General features: G+C 40.9%; 1 protein-coding gene and 1 pseudogene across 2 annotated transcripts in view; both read right to left on the bottom strand.

Moving 5' to 3' along the window:
- Positions 1–26,138, bottom strand: part of LOC135699880 (uncharacterized) — a 361,603-nt gene that overhangs the window by 307,641 nt on the left and 27,824 nt on the right. The window lies entirely within an intron of this gene.
- LOC135699882 (lipase 1-like) lies at positions 21,695–23,040 on the bottom strand (annotated as a pseudogene).

Here is a 26,138-nt window from a genome sequence, read left to right as displayed (position 1 = left end):
TCATGGAATAATGCTCAAAGCAATTCCAATGGTAATATTATGTTTGATGATTGTTCTGCAGGTTATTACACTATTCAATATCCAAACAGCCCAACATGCTTTTCTTCTGCAAGAAATCCCTCCACTATTGATTTGGTCTTAACTGATTCATGTCAACTTTGTAGCCAATTGGTTACCCATGCTGACTTCGGTTCTGATCACCTTCCAGTAACTTTTGAAATATCCCAAGAAATAATTTGTAATCCCAACAGCTCTACTTTCAATTACCATAGAGCTGATTGGGAGCAGTATCGAACATTTATGGAATATAACTTCGATCCAAACATTCCTTTGCAAACCAAAGATGAAATTAATTATGCTCTTGAATCTCTGACTACTTCTATAGTTGAAGCAAGAGCTGCCTCAGTACCAAAATGCGAGGTTAAATTCGATTCAATTATAATAGACGATGATCTTCAGCTCTTGATCCGTCTTAAAAATGTCCGTAGGAGACAATATCAAAGAACACGCGATCCTGCCATGAAAGTTATCTGGCGGGATTTGCAAAAACAAATTAAAAAGCGATTCTCTGCCCTGAGGAACAAAACTTTTGAAAATAATATTTCTAAATTAGACCCGAGTTCCAAACCCTTTTGGAAACTCACAAAAATTTTGAAAAAACCTCAAAAGCCTATTCCAGCGCTTAAAGAAGGTGGTAAAATTTTGATCACAAATTTGGAAAAAGCTCAGAAACTTGCTAAGCAATTCGAGAGTTCCCATAATTTCAGTTTGGGTCTTACTAGTCCTATTGAGAATCAGGTTGCTCGGGATTTTCTGAATATTTTCTCTCGGGAAAATATTTTTGATGATTCCTGGGGGACTGATTTGGACGAAGTAAGGTCTATAACTAAAATTTTTCAAAATATGAAAGCTCCAGGTGATGATGGAATTTTCTATATCCTCATCAAAAAACTCCCAGAGAGTACCTTGTCTTTCTTGGTAAAATTATTTAACAGATGTTTCCATTTGGCATACTTTCCTGATAAATGGAAAAATGCAAAAGTTGTTCCAATTTTGAAGCCGGATAAAAATCCAGCTGAAGCTTCTAGCTACCGTCCAATAAGTTTGCTTTCTTCAATAAGTAAACTTTTTGAAAAGATAATTTTGAATAGAATGATGCTTCACATCAATACGAACTCAATTTTTGCAGATGAGCAGTTTGGATTTCGCCATGGGCATTCAACTACTCATCAACTCTTAAGAGTTAACAATTTAATTCGTTCAAACAAATCTGAAGGCCACTCAACTGGAGTTGCTCTTCTAGACATAGAAAAAGCATTCGACAGTGTTTGGCATGAAGGTTTGATTGCTAAATTGAAAAAGTTTAATTTTCCACTTTATATTATGAAATTAGTTCAAAATTATTTAACTGACAGAACTCTTCAAGTAAATTATCAAAATTCCAAATCTAATCGACTACCTGTTAGGGCAGGAGTTCCTCAGGGTAGCATTCTTGGGCCTATATTGTATAACATTTTCACTTCGGACCTCCCTGATTTGCCTCAGGGTTGCCACAAATCTTTGTTCGCTGATGACACAGGCATTTCCGCTAAAGGAAGAAGTCTTCGTGTTATTTGCAGCAGACTGCAGAAAAGTTTAGATATTTTCTCTTCTTATTTACAAAAATGGAAGATTTCTCCCAACGCTTCCAAAACTCAACTTATAATATTTCCACATAAGCCTAGAGCTTCGTTTTTGAAACCTAGTAGTAGTCACATAGTCACTATGAACGGAGTTCCAATTTCCTGGTCAAACCAAGTGAAATATCTTGGATTAATACTTGACCAAAAATTAACTTTTAAAGATCACATTGAGGGCATTCAAGCCAAATGTAACAAATATATAAAATGTTTGTATCCTCTTATAAACAGGAAATCCAAACTTTGCCTGACGAATAAACTTCTAATATTTAAACAAGTTTTTAGACCGGCCATGCTTTACGCTGTGCCAATATGGTCTAGTTGCTGCACTACCAGGAAAAAAGCACTTCAAAGGATTCAGAACAAAATTCTGAAAATGATTTTGAAGTTGCCTCCCTGGTACAGTACAACCGAAGTACATAGAATTTCGAATGTTGAGACTTTAGAACAAATGTCCAACAAAATAATTAATAATTTCAGGCAAAAATCGTTGCAATCCTCAATTGCAACGATTAATTCCCTTTATACTTAGATAAGATTTAGTTTTAGTTTTTAGTTTTAAGATATCAATTGTTATACTGACATGCAGGTTAAAAAACCTGTTTAAAATACTGAATTGCCAAGTCATGAACAATGTAAAAACACTTAGATATATATCATAACAATTAAGGCTGGTACGTTACTGCAGTAACTGGAGCACCTAGGTTAAAATGAAATGTAATTTATTTTGAATTTGGAACAAATAAAGAGTTAAAAAAAAAAAAAAAAAAAAAAAAAAAAAAAAAAAAAAAGGTGTATTGCAAAACACGCTCCGAAAGGGAAGGGGGGGGGGGGTTTATTGGTCAAAATTATACGTAATTTATGGATGGCCCTAATTTTACTTCCAAGGCTGTATCGTAATGAGTGATTTGAATTTAACTCGTGGTTAAAAGTGACAGATGAGTTATCGAATAACCCTGCTATACGAGCGTGGTTATTTCGGACCGACTAGAAGCTAAATTTTGGTAACCGTGGCTGAGCTCTGTTTGAAAACTGTTCAATTTCCGGCATTTTCGAACATTGAAAATAACCTACGAAATGTCACGTTTAACCAAGAGTTAAATTTAACTCGGCAATTGGTACACTGCCCAAGAAGTATTTCTTGATTACTTTTTCGAAGGAACGTATCAACTTTTGTAAACAACGCATTTGATCGTTGATTTGGCGTAACTGCTATCACATGCAGATGCATTGCTATTGATGCATAGAAATATTTCTAATCGATTGGTGATAAAATTATTGAAATTGGTCCAGGGGCAGCTGAGTTATTAATGTTCAAAATCTTTCATAATTTTGTTACATGTTCCATTTTTGGTTTTCACAAAGCGTTCCCCCATACAGAAATCACAGACGTAGTCCTACGTCAAAAAATTCCCATAGGTCATGGCATTCTTTTATGTTGCAGACTTTGAAAATACAAAATTTAAGCTCGTAACAGATCTATTAGATAGCAGCACCGTAAATAATTCAATTTTACGCTGATTTAAACACACCAACGTTGTAACATGTCATCTACTTTACGTTCTCATAATGATGTCCACAGCAATTTAAAACTCCATGAATATTCCAAAACCTTAATCTGCGGTACACAAACAATTATAGCTGGGTGGCGTTTGTCTACGCATACATTCCAGGAATTAACAACACGCTGCTTTCCATCCATTTGCGCTACGACCATTGTCCCAGGCACAGTTTCCCCTATCCCAACTGTCACACATCGGTTGATAGGATGTGAAATTCCATGTCACCTTTTTTGTTGTTGTTGCTCCACTGCAACCAGCTCTATTCACGCACCTAACAGCATGGAAGCATTTAATTTTTGCCATCGGTCCACCCCTTCAGTACGCGGTCATTGAGCTTTAATTTAATTTTAATTTTAATGACTAGAAGAAAAACCACTGACTACGACCGCAGCCAGCCGGTTGTCCAGAGTCCAGCTCAGTCCAGGCAGAGGCAGCCAAGCACCTCACGTGCAAATAAATAGAAAACTTTGCCCTTATCTGCCACTATATCTCCACTAATTAAGGCTACTATACTATAAATTGTGTCTCTCTGCTTCTTCACCTTAAGCCTCCTCAGGGAGTGTTTCTACGGCCGTTTTTCTTACTCACCTTTTAACACATTTATTTTGATTAAACGGGAGAAGAAAGACAACAACAGCAGCAGCACTATTAGAAGGGACTCTCCTCCTGTCTTGTGCATTTCGTCGCGATATTGAAGAAAAATGATGGTATTTGCGATAGTGTTTTACAGCTCGCGATACGCTCTCGCATATGTGAATAAATTGCCCTCGTCCAAAGTTTGGGATGGTGGTGGCGTGCAACAACCAGCCAAGGAACCAAAGGCTATTTCCATGTCCAGCAACGGATGTTCTTTCATCTGTTAAATAATTAACACTTTTTCTACGCGTACTTTAAGTGTGTTATTGTTGTGAATGATTGCTGGGCCGCCGTTTGGTTCTGGTTGGTGCCGGTTGCCAGCAGGTTAGGTTCCTACAGCTTTTAATTCCTTTGCCCATTTCACTTGGCACGAAGTGATTGCTGCTGGAGACCGGTGAGTGGTTTATTATTTTACTCCACTCGTAATTTGAATATTTTTAATTTAAATTCAAATTTTTCCCTCAAACGTTTCATGTATCTTAAGTGTGGCTTTGAAGCTGAAGGAAGGGGTCAACTTTCTGAACAGGATCATGGTTATACTAAACATATTCTCGATTTAGACAAGTTTTATTTCAATTATGTACTTTTAACAGTAGTTAAATTTATTTGATGGAATAGGTGATTATAGGTCATGATTGTTTGAAATAATGCTGTTGAATCTCATTTGGTCACGATGGAAAGGAAATCACTGCCTCTGTCACTATCTCAAGGTAGCTTATGTCATTTATTAATGTCACAAAGTCACTGACAGTTTTGCAAGCTTGTTCGTTTACCAAATACGCATTACTAATCGATTCATATTAATAAAGGGAACTGATACCATGGAATCGTTAAAAAAAACATGCTCAAGCTCGTTCTTTTTATCTGTGTGACAACCAAAATGTGATTTTGTTTTAGGTTCACTTTTTGACGGTTCGTTTGACTGCATAACACATATCAAGTTTTTTTTATATAGCTATATATAGCTTTTACGCATAAGAAGTATGTTGATACACAGCACCGTACTCAGCATTTGCCACCCAAAAATTCACGTGGACAAAAAAGTAAGAGGTTGTATCCAAGACACAACCGTAGATTTGACGTAGGATTACGAAAGGTAGTTATGATGTCATAGCAAAAGTATAGTAAATATTAAATTGATGTCTTAGCTCGTTATTAGTGAAAAATTTCGATAAGTTGAAATTCGGAAGCAATTTGAGAGTTCTGTTTGTGAGGTGCTCTGTATGTTATTCGAAGTCTTTAGTGAACTCTTTTATCAATCATTTGTGATCCTGAAAAGGACCGATGGGTTGGAAGCTTGGAAGCCAGTTTAGAACAATGCTGTGGAATTTTTTTCTCGATGTTCTTGGAGATGATAGCGGTGCTCATGCGTTGCACTTGGAGCTATCGGTGAACAGTTTGGTGAAGGACGTTGGCATAGTAGTCCTCAATTGATCTTCTTGGAGAAGGTGGAAGCAGTGTTCATCCGTTGCATACAGATGATTGAGATTCTGTCAAATGACTGAAAGAATATTTATATATTAGAGTTTTCAAAATTTTGTGAACTATTACGGTATATTTACCAAATTATTGATTTTGGTTGCACTGTGGAAGACGCTACGTAATGTATAGCATATAATAAATTGATTTTGTATTGAGCTACTAGTGGAATAGATTTTGAGCTGCTTGGTTTGGCAATATTAAATTAAATATAGGCACAAGTTTATCTTGTTTTGTACAGCCTGTTATGTATCCTGAACATATGATAATATATCCAATATATAAACGAAACCTTCGATCAAAAGGTTATGAATTGTTCATAAATATACCATACAATTAAAAATACAATCCTATAACAGTTACTCTTTCATATGACTGGTGGCAATGCAGCTTAATGGTTTTAATTTTAACTTAAAGGTGGTTTAAAATAATTGGACAAATGATTACTCAGTGGAATAACATTGATCTACCAACAATAAAGAATAACTAAACAAAAGCTTATGTTTGAATCAGTTGATGTGTACAGTAATAACTCGATTTTGTCACCCCCTTTTTTCGAAAATAATTTCTTATGTTCTTCGAAAGCCATGCGCTTTTCCAGTGGTGTAATTTCACCTTAAACATCCATCTTTAAGACGAATGAGAAAGATTTTAAAATTACGGTTATGTGTTACCATTGAGAAATAAAAGTATGATGCGCAGAGGGGGCTATAAAATCTAGTCATCACTGTATCCTTATTAATAATATTTAAAATCAGCAATAACACTTTTTTACTGATGCAAATATACAAAACGGCCTGCACAACATTATCGCAATGCAATTCCGCAAAGCAAATAACAGATTTACTCATGATGTTTACCAATTTATTATTTTGCCTCAGATGCGTTACAAACAATGTACATCATTATTTCAAAGGAATATAGTCGAGTGCCCTACCTTGTCTTGAAGACCCTGCTCCAGCACCCCAACCAATAGATAAAGCAATGTTGTCTCTAGCCGTTCTGATCCTGTATCGGTAACACCGACCCGAGTAGCACACTTTCATCACAATAAGTTACAGCAACTTGTTTATGACTGAAATAAGTCGTACATAAGTTTCTACAATTTATTTGTGACAAGCGTGCTACTAGGGGATTTCTTTCAGCATCAGTTTTCGGCTGCTTCTTCGGAGGTTTGTCCGCTTGCTCTTCCTTTACGCGCTTAAGTGATCGGCCCCGTAACGTGGGTAGATCACCTTTTCGTGGTACGTTACGGGATGTAAGATCTACCACCGATTCCTAGTCCTGACTACTTCAAACTAGGGGAACAGGATTTTTCAGTAATCCAAGGAACACATCTTAGTCCTTGTTACTTTTTATGCCTTGTTGATAGTGACAAGACTCAGCTTTGTCTACCGAGGATGATCTTGAAACAAGGCAATCCTAATCTTCTAATCATTGTTCCCTAGTTTGAAGTGATTAAGACTAGGGTTCTGATGCATGGTCATTATCGGTGTCATACCTTAATTTTGTTGCTAAGGAATCCAATTTTGACTGACAAAGGGGCGCGCCTTTGGAGGGTGTTTCAACACTCCGAAGGGTATAAATAGCGGAACCTTTAAATTAAAGTCGGATTTTTGCGATAAATGCAAGAGTGGCAACTGTAAAAAAATCGAATACTTCATCATTTATCAATAGTGATGGAGTAATACGACATGCACTAAACTAAGGACACAGGATATACTACAATAGATCAATTTACTGGTCGCAGTAGTGTTAGGTCCCGAACACAGGAAAAAAAAAGTGATCGGCGCTTGTATTGTGTAGCCAAATGCTGCAACATGGCTTTATCGATAAACTCGCAAACAATTTCTCAACTATCAATTACTTCGTACAATTGTAGAAATTAGAATAGATTGAACTGCCCATCACTTTTGGTATGTGGAAATTAAATATGTACCGTCCGACCTTTATGCTTTTTGATGGAAATTTTAAGCCCCTCCTATTTAGAGAATTCGGCAAAATTTGTTTTTGGCATAATTCTCTTAATAGGAAAAGCTTAAAATTTGTATAAAAAAGGCGTTTATGCTTTTTGATGCAAATTTTAAGCCCTCCTATTAAGAGAATTCGGCAAGATTTGTTTTTGGCATAATTCTCTTAATAGGAGGGGCTTTAAATTTGCATCAAAAGGCATAAAAATAGGTACCGTCTAGCATGCTATCACGGGAGATACACATCATCATCAGTACATTCGCTGCCAGACTGTTGAGCAGTTCAGTCGATTTGAATTCTCTCTAGTTTCGTTCGTTCGTTCGCAAGTCGAATTAGCTCCGCGTTGTATAGTGACGCTCTCGCTGACCCAGCCATGGGTAAGAAATCGCGCGGTAACGCGAGTGCCGGCTTACCGGGAAAACAGACTCTCCCAGGAGACGGCGCGACCACCGAGCCAGCTCAGAAGAAGCAGAAGAAAACCCCATTGCCCGTCCCGACAGGCGTTGCGGACCCGCAGCCGGGGCCTCCCGGAACTAAACGACCCAGACCTGAAGACATCAGCGCCACCGCATCGGCAGCAAAAAAGCTGCTGAGCAATAATCCGTTCTCCGCCCTGCAGAACGGAGCCCAGCCGCAGTCGGACCCTGAGACGGTGCCTAAAAAAGTTAAGTTGCCACCCTTCTATGTGAAGGGCTTCCCTCCCGGGCTATGGGAGCAGCTGGATTTCTACATTAAGCAGGGCCTTCGCTGCACCATTCAACGGTGCACGGAAGGCTACAAACTGATGGTCTCGGCCGAAAATCACTACAACGCAGTCCAGGCCCTCTTGGACAGGATGAAACTGGAGTACTTCTCCCACGACGTCGAGGCCACCAAGCCGCTGAAAGTGGTGCTGCGCGGGCTCCACGACATGGACACCACCACCTTAATGGACGAGATTAAGGCGAACGGCCTCAAGCCGGTCGAAATCCACAAGATGACCCGCAGCAAGGCCATCAAGTATCGGGACCAGCTCTACTTGGTCCATCTGCAGAAGAACTCCACAACCGTGAAGGATCTCCATACGACACGCACACTGTTCCACATCGTAGTGAAGTGGGAGCGGTATAAGCCAACCCACCGTGGCGTCACTCAGTGCTCGAACTGCCTATTGTTCGGGCACGGCACCAGGAACTGCCGCATGGCCAGCCGCTGCATCAAATGCGGCAAAAACCACAAGATCGACGACTGCGACAGCATCAAGGAAGCCGCTCCCACATGCGCCAACTGCGGTGCTGCCCACAAGGCCACGAGTAAGGCCTGTCCGAAGCGGGCCGAATACGCCGAGATCCGGAAGAAGGCCTCGTCCAACAACCAGCCCGGTCGCAAGAAGGTCCCGGAAAACAACGCGCAGAACTTTCCTCCGTTATCACCGGTCCAACCACGGCCAATTCCAGTGTTGGCGCCGCTCCCGCTCAACCAACAGTTGGCTGCTGCCCAGTCGGCTGCCGCTGCAGTACCCAGTCAAGCCTCCGGCCCATCGACGGATCCCCCTGCTCCGGGATTGGCCGGTACAACCGGTGAAGCTACAGACGATTCTCCGCTGTCAACGGATGAGATCGTCACACTGTTGGCCCAGGCCATCATCATCAAGCGCACCTGCGCAACAAGAACACAACAGCTCCAAGCTATCATCTCCTTCGTCGCTAATTATGGACCGTGAACCCATAAAGATCGCCAACTGGAACGCTCGCTCCGTAGGGGCGAAAAACATTGAGCTTGCAGACTTCCTCCGCAAGCACGACATCGACGTGGGCCTCCTCACCGAGACCCACCTCAAGACCGGTGACAGCTTCTGGCTGCCCGACCACAGCATTGTCCGGCTTGATCGCACCAGCTCCAGGGGGGGCGGTGTCGCAGTCATCATCAAGAAAGGCATCAAGTACTGCACCCTACCCCACTACCGCACTTCCATCATCGAGGCCGTCGGCGTAGAGGTGGAAACATCGACCGGAAACATCCGGTTCATCGCCGCCTACTGTCCCCGGCAATGTACCGTTAGCAATGGTACAGCACAGCAGTTCAAGAACGACCTTGCCATCATAACCCGCACCAATGCCCGCTTCGTAATCGGAGGGGACCTGAACGCCCGGCACGAGGCCTGGCGGAACTACCAGCAGAACCAGAACGGCCGCCTGCTATTCGACCATTCCCAGCATGGTCTCTATTCCGTCTGGTTTCCGGACGAACCAACCTTCACATCACCGACGGGCAACCCATCGACGCTGGACCTGTTCTTGGCAAACACCAGATTAGCCAAGCCGGTTGCCGTCAACGACCTGAGTTCGGACCACCAACCGGTGCTGACCGAGCTGGGCTACAACGTGGCCCCTGCACCGTGCCAGCGGAAGGACTACCATCGAGTCAACTGGGTCCAGTTTCGACGCGTGGTCGACCGCCACATAGACGACAACCCACCACTCGACACAGTGGAGGACATCGACCGGGCCCTGGAGGGTCTCCATCAAGCCATATTCGTGGCTGACGAAGAGTGCGTTCGACGAGTTCCTGTGAGGGGTAAGTTTCAAGCAATTGATTCCCACACCAAACTCTTGATTCGGCTCAGAAATGTTCGTAGACGCCAGTTTCAGCGGACTGGGGATCTGCAGCGTAAATACGAAATGGTCGATCTGAATCGGCAGATCGCTTCCAGAATGGTCTCAATCCGGAACGAGAGTTTCGGGCGGCTCGTTCAGAACCTGGACGACCGTTCCAGACCATTCTGGAAGGTTGCCAAGGTGCTGAAGTCTCACCCCAAGCCCATTCCACCACTTAGAGTCAATGACGAACGGCTTATCACCAACGAAGAGAAGGCCAATGCGATTGGGGAGCACATTGCCCAGTCGCATTTGCTTGGCTCTAAAATCCCAAGTCCACTCGAGAACCAGGTTGCGCAGTGCGTCCTGACGTTAGATGCCTCCCCTTGTGCCGTCCCTCCAGAAGAACGGATTACAGAGGAACAAATTTGCTCAGCGCTGAAATATAGTAAAAACATGAAGGCTCCCGGGTTTGACGGAATATTCAACCTAGCGTTGAAAAATCTCAGCCCGAGGGTCCACTCGCTGCTGGCTGCCATCCTCAACAGATGCTTGGAGCTGCACTACTTTCCAAGCATCTGGAAGGTGGCAAAAATCATCCCGATCCGCAAACCTGGGAAAGACCCTTCACTACCGTCAAGCTACAGACCGATTAGCCTGCTCTCAGCGCTGAGCAAGCTGTTCGAAAAATTGATCCTCAGCCGACTAAACAAGTTTGTGGAGGAACATGACATTCTTCTTCCGGAACAGTTCGGGTTCCGTAAGGGGCATTCCACCAATCATCAGCTAGTGCGGGTGATGAATAACATCCGGAGTAACAAAGCTGTATCCAAGTCCACAGCCATGGCCTTGTTAGACGTCGAAAAGGCGTTTGACAATGTCTGGCACGACGGACTTATATACAAGCTTTGTAACTCCAACTTTCCACCATACCTTGTGAAAATCACCCGTAACTATCTCCAGCAAAGGTCGTTCAGGGTGTCGTTGAATAGTTCCCTTTCGGGACAATTTCCGATCCCAGCAGGTGTTCCGCAAGGGAGTCTGCTGGGACCACTGCTTTACAGCATCTACACGTCGGACATCCCTCCTCTAGGAGACGGTTGCGTGTTCTTTCTGTTTGCAGATGACACCGCGATAGCCGTCAAAGGTAGGATGCCTCGTGAAATTACGAACAAGCTCCAACGATGCCTTGACACCTTTACTGATTATGCCACCACGTGGAAAATCAAAATCAACGCCTCGAAAACCCAAGCGATCATGTTCCTTCACAGACAATCATTAAAACTTAAACCGTCTCCCTCCTGTACCGTAATGATGGATGGTACAAGGGTCGAGTGGTCCACTGATGTTACTTATCTCGGGATGTTGTTCGATGAGAAGCTCCTGTTCCGCTCGCACATAGAGAAAACCCTAGTTAAGTGCTCCGCCTTGGTTAGGTGTTTGTATCCGCTCATTTGCCGCAGATCCCGCCTCTCAAGGCAAAACAAACTGGCTGTTTACAAACAGATCATAGCCCCCGCGATCTTCTATACCGCCCCGGTGTGGGAATCGTGCGCTCAGACCCACAGGAACAAAATCCAGGTTGCACAGAATAGAGTGTTGAGGATGATCCTAGATCGTCCATTCGACACAAGAATAGCAGACCTCCATCAAGAGGCAGAAATTCCCAAAGTAGATTCCAAAATTGATGATATGACAACTAAATTTATTCAAAAATGCAATCTTTCTGAACATGCTTTAATAAGCAATTTGTACATAGTAGGTTAAGTGTATATAGTAGAGTAGGTTTTAAGCTGTAAATAGTAGTATTAAGTAGTTTCTCTTCAAATTCTAAAAACAAAACAAACCAATCCCACCAAGGTGGTCGACCGTGTACTAAGTCTAGGACTAATTCTGTAAAACAAATTTTGAATTTTGCCCATACCTAAAGATGAAGAAAGCAATTGAATCACTTAGTAAAAAATTTATATGGTAATCGTCCAAGTTAAACTAAAATAAAGATCATTTAAAACTAAAACTAAAAAAAAAAAAAGCATGCTATCACGGTATCATGGAAAAGCCTCGTTTTATGATGACGTAATTACGCATTTTCGCACACAAAACGCACGGAATTTTTGGCTTTTTCCATAAATAAAAATTATGCGAAAATTGATAGTAGGAATCTAGGATGGATGACCTTGAAAAATGTTCAAATAACAAATACTCTTTAACAAATTTATGGTGGTCCTGAGAAGGACCGTTTTGTCGTGATGGTTGAGTAATGCTGAACTGGGTGTTCAACACGGATGAGGCTGTCGAGCTGTACATTGTTTGGAGCGAGGGTGACACGCTTGGCATAGATGACCCGTAGCGACTCACGAAGAGCTACTGATTCCGTTTCCTAGCGGTGGGGCTTCTTCCTCCTATGGTTGCTTATGTGGGCTCTGCAGCTCGCTGCTTGCAGGCAACCTTTCGTTGCGTACTGGAGAACAATGTTCAACGACACGCCAAAAGCATTGGTGCTGCTGTTACTACTGCTAACATCGACGACCGGACATCACCACACAAGATGATTGAATGAGCACCGTTCAGTGAGACCGCATGGAATTCGATTTTTAAATCTGTGTTAGGGAAAGCGCTTTTTGCATTGGTGATAATTTTGATCATTGCAACAGTTGGACATTTTGTGTAATTTTCAATAGTGACCTATTTAAAATTTATGAAGTGTTCATTTTAGCAGATTGGTAGATAAATTTCCAATCGTTTGGTTTGTTTAGAATTAAAATCAATGCTATTGGTCGAAACCTGACCAATTTTCGAAGTCCGGTCGATTTTGTTTTTTTTTTTAATGCGTGGATTCTATAGATCCTGTGGAGATCTATCTAGCCCTGACGTATGTGTTGGGAGAGGAAAAAAATGTAAACTTTGCGGTAGACGATGTTATAGCACTCGAAAGTAATTTTGTGAAATATGAAGTAAAACAAATCCTAGCTAGTTGTGCATGATGATTTTGTTTGATTGTATTATTTTGGTAAAGTCGCCGGGAAATACCAGCTGGCGATTTGTTTTTTTTTATGATAACAGGCTGCTTTTCATAGTATGCAGTGCGATAATTCAATAATTAATTAATTATATCAACATTTAGTGGCAGACCATTCATACATTTGGGTAACATACTAATGTACAAGAAATTCCTATTATTAAATTTCCTATGTAAGCGCCGATCGAAACAAACTTTTTGACGTCACTACAGTGAGTAAACGAATGAAACGAATCGTGCGAAGCGGAATGAAAGTCGAGTGAAAACGAATTGCACCAATACATGCAGGCCTACAATTTCACATCTTCTATAGACCCGGTTGAGCCTTGATAGTTAGATGCTTGCGGGAACTGACATCCGATTGATGACCTTTACAAATGTCCAAAATATACTCTTTAACAAATTTATGGTGGTCCTGAAAAGGACCATTTTATCGTGATGGTTGACTAATGCTGAGCTATTAGGGTGTTGTGAGTCTGGCGAGCTGTATATTGTTTGGAGCAAGGCCTACGCGCTAGGCATTGATGACTCACAGCTACTCACGAGTAAACTGATTTTGATCGCGGTGTGGCTTCTTCTTCCTGCTATAGATGCTCGCTGCTTTCAGGCTGCCTTTCGTTGTGTACTGGAGAACGATGTTCAATGCCACACGCCCAAAGCACTGCTGCTACTGATGCTGCTGCTGGGGACACCGTCGACCGGACACCACCACACACGGTGATTGAATGAGCACCGTTCAGTGAGACAGGATCAAATTCGAATTTTAAATCCGTGTTAGGGAATGCGCTGTTTTCAGGCAATCGGTGATAATTTTGATCACCATTGCAGCAGTTGGACATTGGTGTATTTTTCAATAGTGACCTATTGAAAATTAATGAAGTGTTCATTTTAGCAGATTGGAAGATAAATTTCCAATCGTTTGGCTTGTTTAGAATTAAAATCCATGTTCTATTGACAAGTTATATGTGGTCAAAACCTGACCTCTTTTGGTAATGCAGTCGATTTTGGTTTTTTGAAATTGCACCCCCAATATGTTGCCGAAAGACGTAATCCTACGTCAAAAATTGCCCAAATGTTCTTTGATCATCTACCTTACCTTAACTCGTTGAACATTTTTCAACTTCTACGACGTTACATCCAGCTACTTCCAAATTCGATAATATCTTTTTCCAAGTTCTCTCAGTTCGATCAAGATCTCAGAACAACCTTCAACCTTCTAAAACCTTCACCAAACTTCAGCAAAACCTTGAACGTTTTCTATGAATTTGTTTAAACATCCAACGTCTAGTAAGTTCCCAAATCAAACCCTGATGTTCTTAAAAGCATACTGAATTCTCTTTAACCTTCAACGACATTGCATGAGCTTCTACATACAAAGTTCTCTGAGCTTCTATAATTATGGCTGAACTTTAACAACGTTCCTTGCACTTTTAAAAAATCTCTGCGCTCCTATATAGTTTCACGAAGTTTTTTGATTTCTACAAAGTTAATTTTTTTAAATGAAGTTCACTTCATTTCTTCAAAGTTACCTGAAACTTTTAGAATTTCGATAATTTTTTGCGTAGTTCCCTCAAGTTCTACAATGGTTTCAGAATTTCTGCGGAATTTTCCGATCTTTTTTAAGTCCATTAAACCTTAATCACAGACAAACAGACATAGCTCTCATAATCACATTCTTCGTAAATCAGGTTTTAGTTGGGAATGTATTTGCTTTTGCCATAGTGGAGCCACTGAAGCGTTAAGCATGTCACCACATTTCTAACTTATCAGTGATGCCAGTTTTTTTCAGGTCAATTTAGTAGTCTGTTCTTGAAAATGATAAGAGGGCCAAGGCATCCCACTAGAAACACGTACCACCTGTCTACTAATCTTAAGAATACAGAAAAAAGTTGTTGAATATTAGATCCATACAGCAGCATATTGGTCAATGCGCTTGTTGTGTAATATTTCGCTGTAACAGAATTTGAGAACACATAATTTTGATAAGTGTAATATTGTATCCAATTTTACCACATATTATATTTGTTAATTGTGTACACATTTTTGTAGAAAGAACACTCAATAGTGATGCAAACGTGTAAACGTGGGGCAAATTTGTTTCCAGCAAAAAAATTGGTGGGTTTGTGTACAAGACATGGTTGACGTAGACTACGTTGAGATGTCTAGTGAACTTCTCGTGAAAATACAGTAGAAGTAACTTATTTCTTCAATTTACTCCATTTACTTGACATGTCAATTTCTGCACCCTAATTAGGTGCGGTCACGTCTGACGAGCCGGAAGTCGGGAAGGAATACGTTCAGTTCTGGCTTCAATTGCGTCTCGGTGATGATAGCAATGTCGATCTCCTTGGTGTTGCGGTAATCGAGCAGCTCTCTATGCTTGTTCGTCAGCGAGCAAGCGTTCCAATTTGCTATTTTTATAGCTTCACGGTCCATACTTGGTGATGAGAGATAAGGCAGCATGAAGCTGTTTAGATCGAGTCTTGCAGGTGCGCAGGATGACGATCACCTTTGCAACCAGCGTTACTAGTTCCTCCGAAGTAATGCTGGGTTTAGACTAGGCAAGTCAAATGATCAACTCAGTTGAATTCAATTGGCTTGAAAAGTTGAGCCTGGTTCAACTTTTTTCAATTCAAGTGAGTTGATCAAGTCAGTTGAATGGCATGGTTTACACGTTCAATTCGCGTTCAAGTCAGTTGAATTCAACTGACTTGATCAATTGACTTGCCCTGTCTAAACCCAGCTTAAACGAAGATTCGTCAACTGAATCGCCTGAGGCAATACACGGGCATACGATAGTTCGGCGCCGAGGCAGAAACTTGATTTGGCAGGGCCGCTGCAGCAGTGAGGCGATGTTGAGCTGAGGGGGCCGCTCGTTGATTTTTGAGGGGTAACGGTGGGAGATTTGGGACCATGCGACGAGGTTGGATTGCCGGGTATTATTCATCCGTGATGGATTTTAGTGTACGTTTGTTTCGCCTTCTTCTTCCTGATGTTGATGTATTCCGTTCGCTTGGGGAAGTCCCGAATAGTGGCACGGTGAACACCGCCGCAATTCACGCACTTCGGCTCGGTGTCATCAGTTTGAGCACAGGTCGCCGTCGAGTGGGCCATAGCACACTTGTCGCAGCGTTGTTTAATATGAAAGTTCTTCGTGCCATGGCCGAAGGAGAGGCAACTTGTGCATGACCCAATGCACGGTGTTGTGGTTGTAGGATTCCCAGTAGATAATGACCTGAAACAGGTCACGTATTTTGCTCTTCAGCGAGGCAAGGATGGTGGAGTCCTTCGTAAAGTGAACCAGACACAGTTGGTCACGATAGTTATTATTGGGCATAGGCCGTCGATTCATTGGATGGAGTGCCTCTGGTTTCAATCTGAGCCTCACCAGTTCATCTTTAACGGCAGCCACTTCGTACGACGGTAGTCCCCGTAAAACAACCTTCAATGGTTTCACCGACGGCAAATCGTGGGTGTAAACTACACCGTACTGTTCTTCAGTAAGTCTCCAACCAACATGTACTGCTGTAGGCTGGAGCACATGATCTTTGTTCCTACGCTACAGATCTTGAAACGCGGGAACAATTTGAGTTTGGCCAGCTCATCCCTAAGCTTGGCGACGTCCTTCATCGGGGTAAACAGCGGGGGAATCCGCTCCTTTTAGGAAATTTCAGCGGCGTCACCACCGCTATTTTCAACTCTGAGCACCGATAATTGGTTGCTCTTTTTTTTCATACAGGGGGAATTTGCTCCCAGACACCTGAGAAGATAACTCAGGGTGTGGGGATGGGAGAAGTAGCGCTCCCGACCCACTAAACCTTACCCTGTGCTCTTGGCCCTTGCCCTCCCCGGAACCGCCCGAAAGCATTACATCATGGGAGGGAGCCGGTTGCGCTATGGCGCATCACTAGTGGTGTCCCAAGTAGCACACATCTGTCACACAAAGTTGCAGCAACTTGATTGTGATCCAAATGAGTCCTATACTGCCTATAACCGCATATCAGTCCCATATGGATTTTCGTCAATTTTGAGATAACACCGTTATCCACTATCAATTGGCATCTACTTTCATATTATGTGATAAAACTATGGACTTTGATAATGAAAAATATGAAAACAACATCAAGTCAGCTTGTCTCATCAAGCAAAGTAATCGCATATCAGTCCCATCCTAAAATTCAATCGTCTATAGTTCAAGTTAAAGTTCTGCTTTTCGAATCGCCATATAACAGAAAATGTAAGTTTCATTGTGATAGATTTTAACTTGAAAAAATATCAATAAATGTACTATGATTTTTCAAATATTTACATGTAAATTGCACTTCGTAACTTCGACTGGCATTTTCTCAATGCCTACTTTTTCCATATGGGACTGATTTGCGATTATAGGCAGTATAGCAGTTACCTCAACCGGTTTGTGACAAACGTGCTACTAGGGGTATCACAGACGTGACACTCGCTACTGCACAGTGAGCAGCTGTGCAGGGCCTTCCTCTTATCGTTCGCCGTTAATACCTTGTACAGACATACAAAGTTCACTGTTGTACTACCGTTATACTGCTTTGAGCTAGTACCACAAATTGTACGTTTTGAGGTACTAGATTAAAGAAGTACAACGGTACTAATTTGTATGTCTGTCTGTGGTATAATTGTTCGCCTGAGTTCTAGAGCAGACGTGATAGCAAGCCAGCTGTCCACGGCGGGACAGGACAGACGTGACTGTGTACCAGCTAAGTGTGCTGTGACTTGGTCAGAGTCGTCTACACTCCTGTCTTTGCACAACGAGGGTTTGTGCAGGGCTTGTCGACCTCCTGGGACGAGCTGGATGGGGCTCCAGCGTCCTTACTGTGCTGTAGTTAGTTTAGCCGCAATATCTCTCCCTTGGGTTCGATAATTAACGTTTCCAGGGCACACCACGAGGAGTCGAACTACTTCATGCCCCGAGAATTGGTTGCTCTGTAGCAGCCGATTAGCTGCGTCATCCGAAGCAGCGCTGGCGTCCATTTGGGCCTTTTTACTAGGGCCCTCCGATACAGGAGTAGTAGAACGCTACCATGCTTTGTTTAGTGACAAGTGCAATTAGACTTGCCAATGTTCCTGTCTATGACGGTACTTCCACAACGTGAACGTAACAATAAAATGAATTAGAAGAAACTCGATAGCGGAGCGAACGAACGAACTAACTATACTGCTAGACGATCTAGCAACTAAGTACCATGAGCGGAGGAACGACAGCATAGCTCTTACTATATATAGTTTTACAGGTTCAAGCAAAACGATACACAACCAAATGGTACTCGATTATGATGACTTGGTTTGGGGAGAACGTTTATTGCATTGAAACAGTGATAAAATTATCACTTTTTATTTGTATATTTTTTAACGCCTCTTTTTAGACAATTGGAAAAGCATTTATTGTAGCATATTGTGAGTGAATTTGGATTTTAATTTCATCTATAAATGACAAAGTTATAAGGGTTCAAAACCTTACACCTTTTCGTGACGGTCGCAAATTTTAGATTTTCGATTTACCCCCAGTACCTTCCCGTAAGACGTAGTCTACGTCAAAAAAATCACACTAAACAAAGAAAACAAATCCCTAAAAATATGACTGAGATTATGTCATTATCTGCTACGGATCCGTATTTCTGCAATATTCAATTAATCATATAGGGGAAATGTATGCAATGTTGGCCTAAGTGTCCCTAATTTGTGCCCATACATAAATTCAGCAATCGACTAAATTTTCAATAGCAACCAAAAATATCCATTAGTACCGTCCCAATGACGCGTTCATCTAGATACAATTGATAAATAGCAGATTTTTAGCGATGGGCCCAATCTTAGATCCATAGGCCAACATTAGAGCCATTTCCCCTAGATCTAAGGAAAATTTTGTAAAACTGACATCACTTACTTGCATCTGTTTTGTTTTTATTCATCACAGCTGACGTGTTGACAGAACGAGGGAAAAGCAACTAGTGAAAAAATGCATTAACGAGGGATGCTCCGGTTGCAAATCAATGCTTGGGAATGTCCATGATAGAGGGTGCATGCAAAATACGCTTGACGATATTTTTTGAAGAATTTTCTTCTAAGGGCTATGTCTGTTTGACTGTGCTGTAATGAAGTGCCATGAAGCTACAAAAATAACTTTTATGAAATTTCTTTTATCTAAACAAAGTTCCATTAACCTCAACGAACGTTTCTAAAACTTGCATAAAAATCCCAATTCTTAGAAGTTTTCCCGAATTTTAAAAGCACCCTGGATTTATTTGAAATTCTCTGAAGCTTTACGAAGTTTCATCAATTCATATTGAATCTCCTAAATTCTGAACAACTTAAAAGTCCATAGGGCTTTGAAAAGTCTAATGAATTTATAGAAAAATTTCTAAACTTCAAAGAACTTCTTCGAATTCCTACAAAATTTGCTAAATTTCTCTAAATTTTCTGTAATGTTTGATGATTTTGTACCAAACTTATCTGCAGTTCTATGAAGGTCACTGGGATTCTACAAAGTTTGCTAGGCTTTTACAAAGTTAACTGCACTTCTATAGGGTGTCCCAGAAAGTATAAGTTTTCTTCCAACTCGCCGCTATTTCTACCCCTATTTTTTTCCTCTGTTCGAGACCCAACACTACTGCGACCAGTAAATTGATCTATTGTAGTATATCCCGTGTCCTTAGTTTAGTGCATGTCGTATTACTCCATCACTATTGAGAAATGATGAACTATTCGATTTTTTTTTTACAGTTGCCACTCTTGCATTTATCGCAAGGATCCGACTCTAATTGAAAGGTCTCGCTATTTATACCCTTCGGAGTGTTGAAACACCCTCCAAAGGCGCGCCCCTTTGTCATTCAAAATTGGATTCCTTAGCAACATAATTAAGGTATGACACCGATAATGACCATGCATCAGAACCCTAGTCTTAACCACTTCAAACTAGGGAACAAAGAAGAGAAGATTAGGAATCACATAGATGAAGACAACTAACTCATTTTTTTGCCTTGTTTCAAGATCATCCTCGGTAGACAAAGCCGAGTCTTGTCACTATCAACAAGGCATAAAAAATAACAAGGACTAAGATGTGTTCCTTGGATTACTGAAAAATCCTGTTCCCCTAGTTTGAAGTAGTCAGGACTAGAAATCGGTGGTAGATCTTACATCCCGTAACGTACCACAAAAAGGTGATCTACCCACGTTACGGGGCATTTGCATTACGGAGCATTTTCTACCCCTATGAAGTTTATCAGCTGTTCATTGATGTGTGTTGTTGTTTACTTATTGTTCAACCAGTTTGTGTGCGCAAAGTGCTTTTTTGTTTACAAAATCATCAACATGCGACGCATTTCCCCGGAAAAGCGCAAATAGATCGTGCCCAAATGGTGCGCTATTCCCAACCTATCAGGAAGTTGGCGAAAATGGAGGAAGTAAGTATCGAAGCAGTCCAAAGCACCATCCAGTACCTTCGAGAACACATCGAAATCTGGACGTAAACTGGGACCGGTAGACCGAAAACTTCACCAGAAGTTCACCCAAGCTTTCGTGTAGTATGGCCAAATCTTGATCATTCCGACACCGACTCTCAGCGGTCAATTTCAGCCAATCCTATGCCAGATTCACAACATTTAAGTCCTAAAGTTTAGTTTGGGTGCAAATCATTTGAAATGTGGTAAGAAAATGCCTCCGAAATCGTTGGGTCCAATCCGGGTCAATATGACCCGAACACCTTAAACGTAACTTTTATTGATATGACAGCTATTTGCAAGCTAAATTCGATGGGTTTCAAGAATATAACGTTTCAAATGAATAACGCGGAATTTTTTCCGATCGTGATAAAATCGAAGCTTCACTGTAGCTTATGATTCAGAACAAACGAATTATTGATTTTTGAGCGGTGAAATAATTTATTTTACTGATGTTTTGTGCTCGATAGGACGAAAATGAACAACTACGACGAAGTAGCGCTCAACCCTATAAATCCCGGAAATTTCCAAAGTGTTTTAGAGAGTTTTTTTCAAAGCACCAGCATTCCTTTGATTGTTTAAAAAAAGCACTTCTCAAAATAGCATCAGTGGAAAACTTGCAATTCGATGCTCGGAAAAATGCCAACCAGAGGCCACGACACAGGTCCCGTTTCCAGAGAAATCACTGTTTTACCCTATCCTATCTTTGTGTTCTCTTAATTGAATGACTTTTAGTGCCAGGTTTTAGCACCATGTGAAACAGGTCTCTTTCCGGTGATGAAAAAAATAAAAATAGTAAAGGTGGAACGTTGAATGCAGCAGCAGGTGTAAGTTTTTACCGGGAATTTTCCAGCTTATTGCTTTTGGCTGGTTTTTGTGTTCTCGTATGCGGTTGGCGTTCGGTGTGGGAGGGAATTCAATGAAAACGTTATGTGTGGGTTGCAGAGTGGCTGGTAATAAGTTTTTAAGAATGCATTAAAATAATCTGAATAATTTACATAATCGAGGAAGCGTGAGGATGGTAGGTGATCTTGGATTTGCAAACGAAAGCAAAATTTAATTATCAACCTTTTTCGATTACATTAACTATGTTCTCTGCGTAGCCTTCGAAAATTGTCCTCGATGGAGTTCAATGAAACTGGGTATGTACGCACGCAGTCACAGCATTAAAACTGTCAAATAAATCTATCTTTAATTGTTCGTTTGTTCACCTTTTTCGCAGTCGTTTTACCGGTAAAATGAACGGAGGAATGCGCGTAGCGTTGTTGATGATCTTTGTCGAAACATGCGGGCCCTCACACTGTCAATGGGAACTGTTGAACCGTTCGTGTCAACTGTCTTCCTCTATGCTGGCGATTATACCTTGGTAGAGGTCGTCCTTGGCATTGGTTGACAGTAGGAAGTCCATGTGGTTGAAGGAGGCATTTGGGAGCTGGTTCAAGGAAACCAGGTTGGGAAGTTCCTGAGCAAGCCGTCCAACATCCGTTGGATGGGTTAGTTGGTCACTCAAACCATAGTAGATGGCAACCGGAGCACGTACGTTCGTGAGATTGTAGTCCGGCGCATCCAGTGAATGGTAGATTTCGGTGTTCTTCTCCACCCCGTAATCAAACTGGCGAAAATGGCCGGACATTACTTCTTGACCGTAGTGGAAAAACTGTTTGGCTGATGCACCGGCTGGAATATGTCCAACAAGAATTGGCACTATTTTTGGATGAAGGTTTTTATATTCCCCTGCTGACATAAGAAACATAGCGTTGGCACATTGTGGACCATTAGGTGGGCATATAACATTAGCCATTTGACTGATCATTGGATGTGCAGACATGAAGTGATTAATTCCAAGCATATCTACGACGTTCTGAAAAGCAAATAATTCCAATTAAACGAGGTCATCATTCATAAAACAAACCATGTTTGCATTCTTACTGAAGCAGTACTCAAATGGATTGATAGAAATCTTAGTACGGGATTGCTCAGATGTGACAAATACGCAGCAGGAGCTAGTGCATAAAGCTTAATGATTTTCTCATTGTACTGTGGCATCATCGAAGTCATCACGAAGAACGAAGTTGTCCCCTGGGAGTGTCCTATGTAGTGAAGCTTCCTAAGTTTTCTCGTCCGCAAAACATGATCAACCATTGCCGGAATGTCGTAGATTCCGATTTCATGCCACGAGAAATCCCAGTACTCTTTCATATCCGAGGTCAGATAGGTATGTTCACCGCTGTAGCGATTTCCTCGAGCATTTCCCAACCAAACATCGTAGCCGCAGTCGGACAGCAAATACGGGAGTGCATTCTGAGGACCAATCAGAATCCAATCACCTGATGATCCCAACAACCCGTGCATTATGAGTACCGGAGGTTTTTCGGGATTGAACTGTCCTGAGATAGGGGACGCCTTCAACCGGTGCATTTCCAACACAAAGCCATCGTAGGTTTCAACCCGGTGAGTTTCCGTTTCGTAACCATATTTAATGGTAATTTGGGGCTGAAAGGTGGATGACACGATTGAACTTTCAACTCTTATACATAATTTATGACAACTTACAGTAGTGAGGATACCGTCTTCGATGTCGACCAGAAAGTGTGAGGCAGCTCCAGCTGAAATCGATGCAACAACTATGAACAACGGAATCGGTGTCATCGTGCATACTCGATGCAGTGTAATAATTATCAATTGCATAACTCATAATATATTTATAGCACAGTGGAACAAATGCGGGTTTATTGACATCATTTCATAGAAACATCTAACCCTTTAGGGCCCTTTGTCGCTATTGAAGGTGAATGGGCTCATATGGATGTCCCCAGGGAAGCCCCGGAACAAGTTTGAAACATGTCTGGACGAGACCAAATGTGGCCCTAGTGATTAAATATTAGCGTCAATAGATATGTCATTCAATACTGTTGCTGTTTGATGTATCGCATGACCGTTCTGGTCTTTTCCCTGCCTGGTGATGGCGGTATTTGAGAACAATATTTATTTTATTTATTTGTTTATTTGTTCACCATCTTCAACTACGTCGTATAGACTGATTACTTAAAAACTAAACTGAAAGTCTTTGGACTAATTCCTGATCAACCTACCTTCTTAGTAGAATATTTCGGAAAGTTGATTTTATTTATTGAACAATTAATTCGTACGATAAGGGAAATGGCTCTAATGGATCTAAGATTGGGCTCATCGCTAAAAATCTGCTATTTTTAAATTTTATCTAGATGAACGGGTCATTGCGACGGTACTAATGGATATTTTTGGTCACGATTGAAAATTTAGTCGATTGCTGAAATTGTGTATGGGCCCAAATTAGGGGCATTTACGCAGACATTACATCTGTTTCCCCTACTTGAAGTATTCATCGAACAATTAAAGATCTACTTTATTGAGGCTTTATCAGATCATCCCAAAGACTTCATTTATTTATTTTTTTATTTTTTTTTTTTTTTTTATTATAGTCACTTTAACGCTCTTGGGTCATTCGTGACTTGTCCGGGGGTGAGATTTGAACTCGTGACTTTGGCGTGATAGGTATGGATGCTAACCACTACGCCAGGTCGCCCCCTCATTTATTTATTGAACAATTACAGATCTTCAGAATAATATAAGATCATCCCGAAGACATGGCAAATTATTCAGATTACATTATGTAAGTATTTAACAAATAGAAGGTCTTTTGAATAATTCCTGCTCAACCTAGTTTCTTTCGAGATTAACTTAGAAACATGATTTGATAGATTTAACAATTGAAGATCTTAAGGATAATTTTAGAAAATCCCGAAGTCTTCTTGAAATATTCAAAGGATATTATTCAGAATAATATTAAATGATCCCAAAGCGTTGTCAAAATATTCAGAGCACCTTATGCTGGCATTTTATCAATTTAAGATCTTTGCAATAACTCCTGATCAACCTACTTTCTTTCAAGAATATCTAAGAAACTTGATTTCATTATTGAACAATTATAGATCTTCTGAAGATCTGTACTTCAGAATAATATTAGATTATCAAGATGTATTATCAAAACATGCAGAGGACATTATGCAGGTATTTGAAAAATTGAAGGTCTTTTGAATTTCTTCGAAGATTAACTAAGAAACATGATTTGAGAGATTTGGCAATTAAAGATCTTCAGGATAATATTAGATCATCCAGAGTTCTGGTCAAAATATTCAGAGGACATTATGCTGATGCTGATGATGTTCTTGGAAATAATTCTTCATCAGCATTCTTTCTCTTTTGGATATGTCTTCTTCTTCTTTTTCATCCTCTTCTTCGCTTTTCGAAGCTTGCTTATTTCATATTAGCTTATTGTGTGCTCTCAACTTAGTGTTCTAGATGCACTTCCACAGTTATTTATTGAGAGCTTTCGATGCCTGTATCATGTTTGCATTTAGTATAATTGTGTGGCAAGTACAGTCATACACACTTAGAAAAATTCATGTAAATTTAGGTGCTCTGAGAGTGACGTATACGAGCGTCAATTTTGACATAAATTTTAGTCATAACAGGCGTGAAATATATCTCAATCAAACGTACTTTTCGTCGAGCAACGAACTTTTCAGTCTCGAAGCACTTAATATTACATGACATGTTTGTTTACGTCTCATCTTTTATGTCAAAGATTGATTCCGTCACGTGTAAAGTTAGTTATTTCTAAGTGTGTTCTCTATGCCTAGAAAAGTCGATAAATTTTCCAACCCGAAAAATTCCTAGACTTAACCGGGAATCTAACCCAGCAACCTCCAGCATGGTCTTGATTTGTATCTGCGCCTTTACCGACTAAGCTAATGGAAAGATATGGTAGATGCTTGATTCAATTAAAGAAGAGATGATAAAATATTCCGGGGAAATTAAGCTGGTATTTGATCAATTAAAGGTCCTTGGAATAATTCTTGATCAACCTATTTCCATTGAAAATTATCTAAGATACTTGATTTAATTTTTCGAACAATTCTAGATCTTCTGCATAATATTAGACATCCCGATGTATTGTCAAAATATGCAGAGGACAGTATGAACAATTGAAGGTTTTTTGAATAATCACTGATCAACCGACTTCTGACCATATAGAACGATTTCAATTTAGTTAGATCTTTCAAATTTCGTAAAATATATCACTCGCTTTTTCGGCGAGTAAGAGCTTCCCGATGCGGGGTAATCTTCTTCTTATTCTTCTTTGCATTTCCAAGCTTATTGTTTATTGAATATAAGCTTATTGTGTGCTCTCAACTTAGTGTTCTAGATGCACTTCCACAATTATTAATTGAGAGCTTTCGATGCCTGTACCATTGTGTGGCAAAGTACAACCATATTGTATTGCCCAGGGAAGTCGAGAAATTTTCCAACCCGAAAAATTCCTAGACCGGACCGGGAATTGAACCCAGCCACCTCCAGCATGGTCTTGCTATGTAGCTGCGCCTTTACCAACTGAGCTAAGGGAGGCCCACGATGCGGGGTAATGCAGTCAATAAATTAGCTCACTAGAATGGGCTTGTTTCCAAAATATTATTGCGTAAATTATACTGAACCTGACCATATAGAAAGTTCCTGTCTTCGGCAAAGTTGTTCATTTGAATGAGACCTTTCTAATAGTGGATATTGTCGTTCAAAATTTGCACACTAAGAAGCATTAGTGAGCAAAATATTGTTTAGTTTGATTTCTTCTGCTCCTGAACATGTAGAAAGTTCCTGTCTTTGGTAAAATTCTTCATTTGAATGAGGCCTTTCTAATGGTGGAGTTT

Source organism: Ochlerotatus camptorhynchus, unplaced genomic scaffold (assembly GCF_037179485.1).
Source record: "Ochlerotatus camptorhynchus isolate MF236.1 unplaced genomic scaffold, CSIRO-AGI_Acam_v1.1 ptg000122l, whole genome shotgun sequence".
In the NCBI taxonomy this organism is placed as follows: Eukaryota; Metazoa; Arthropoda; class Insecta; order Diptera; family Culicidae; genus Ochlerotatus; species Ochlerotatus camptorhynchus.
The sequence above is the reverse complement of the archived record's forward strand: the minus strand, read 5'-3'. Positions and strand labels throughout refer to the sequence as shown.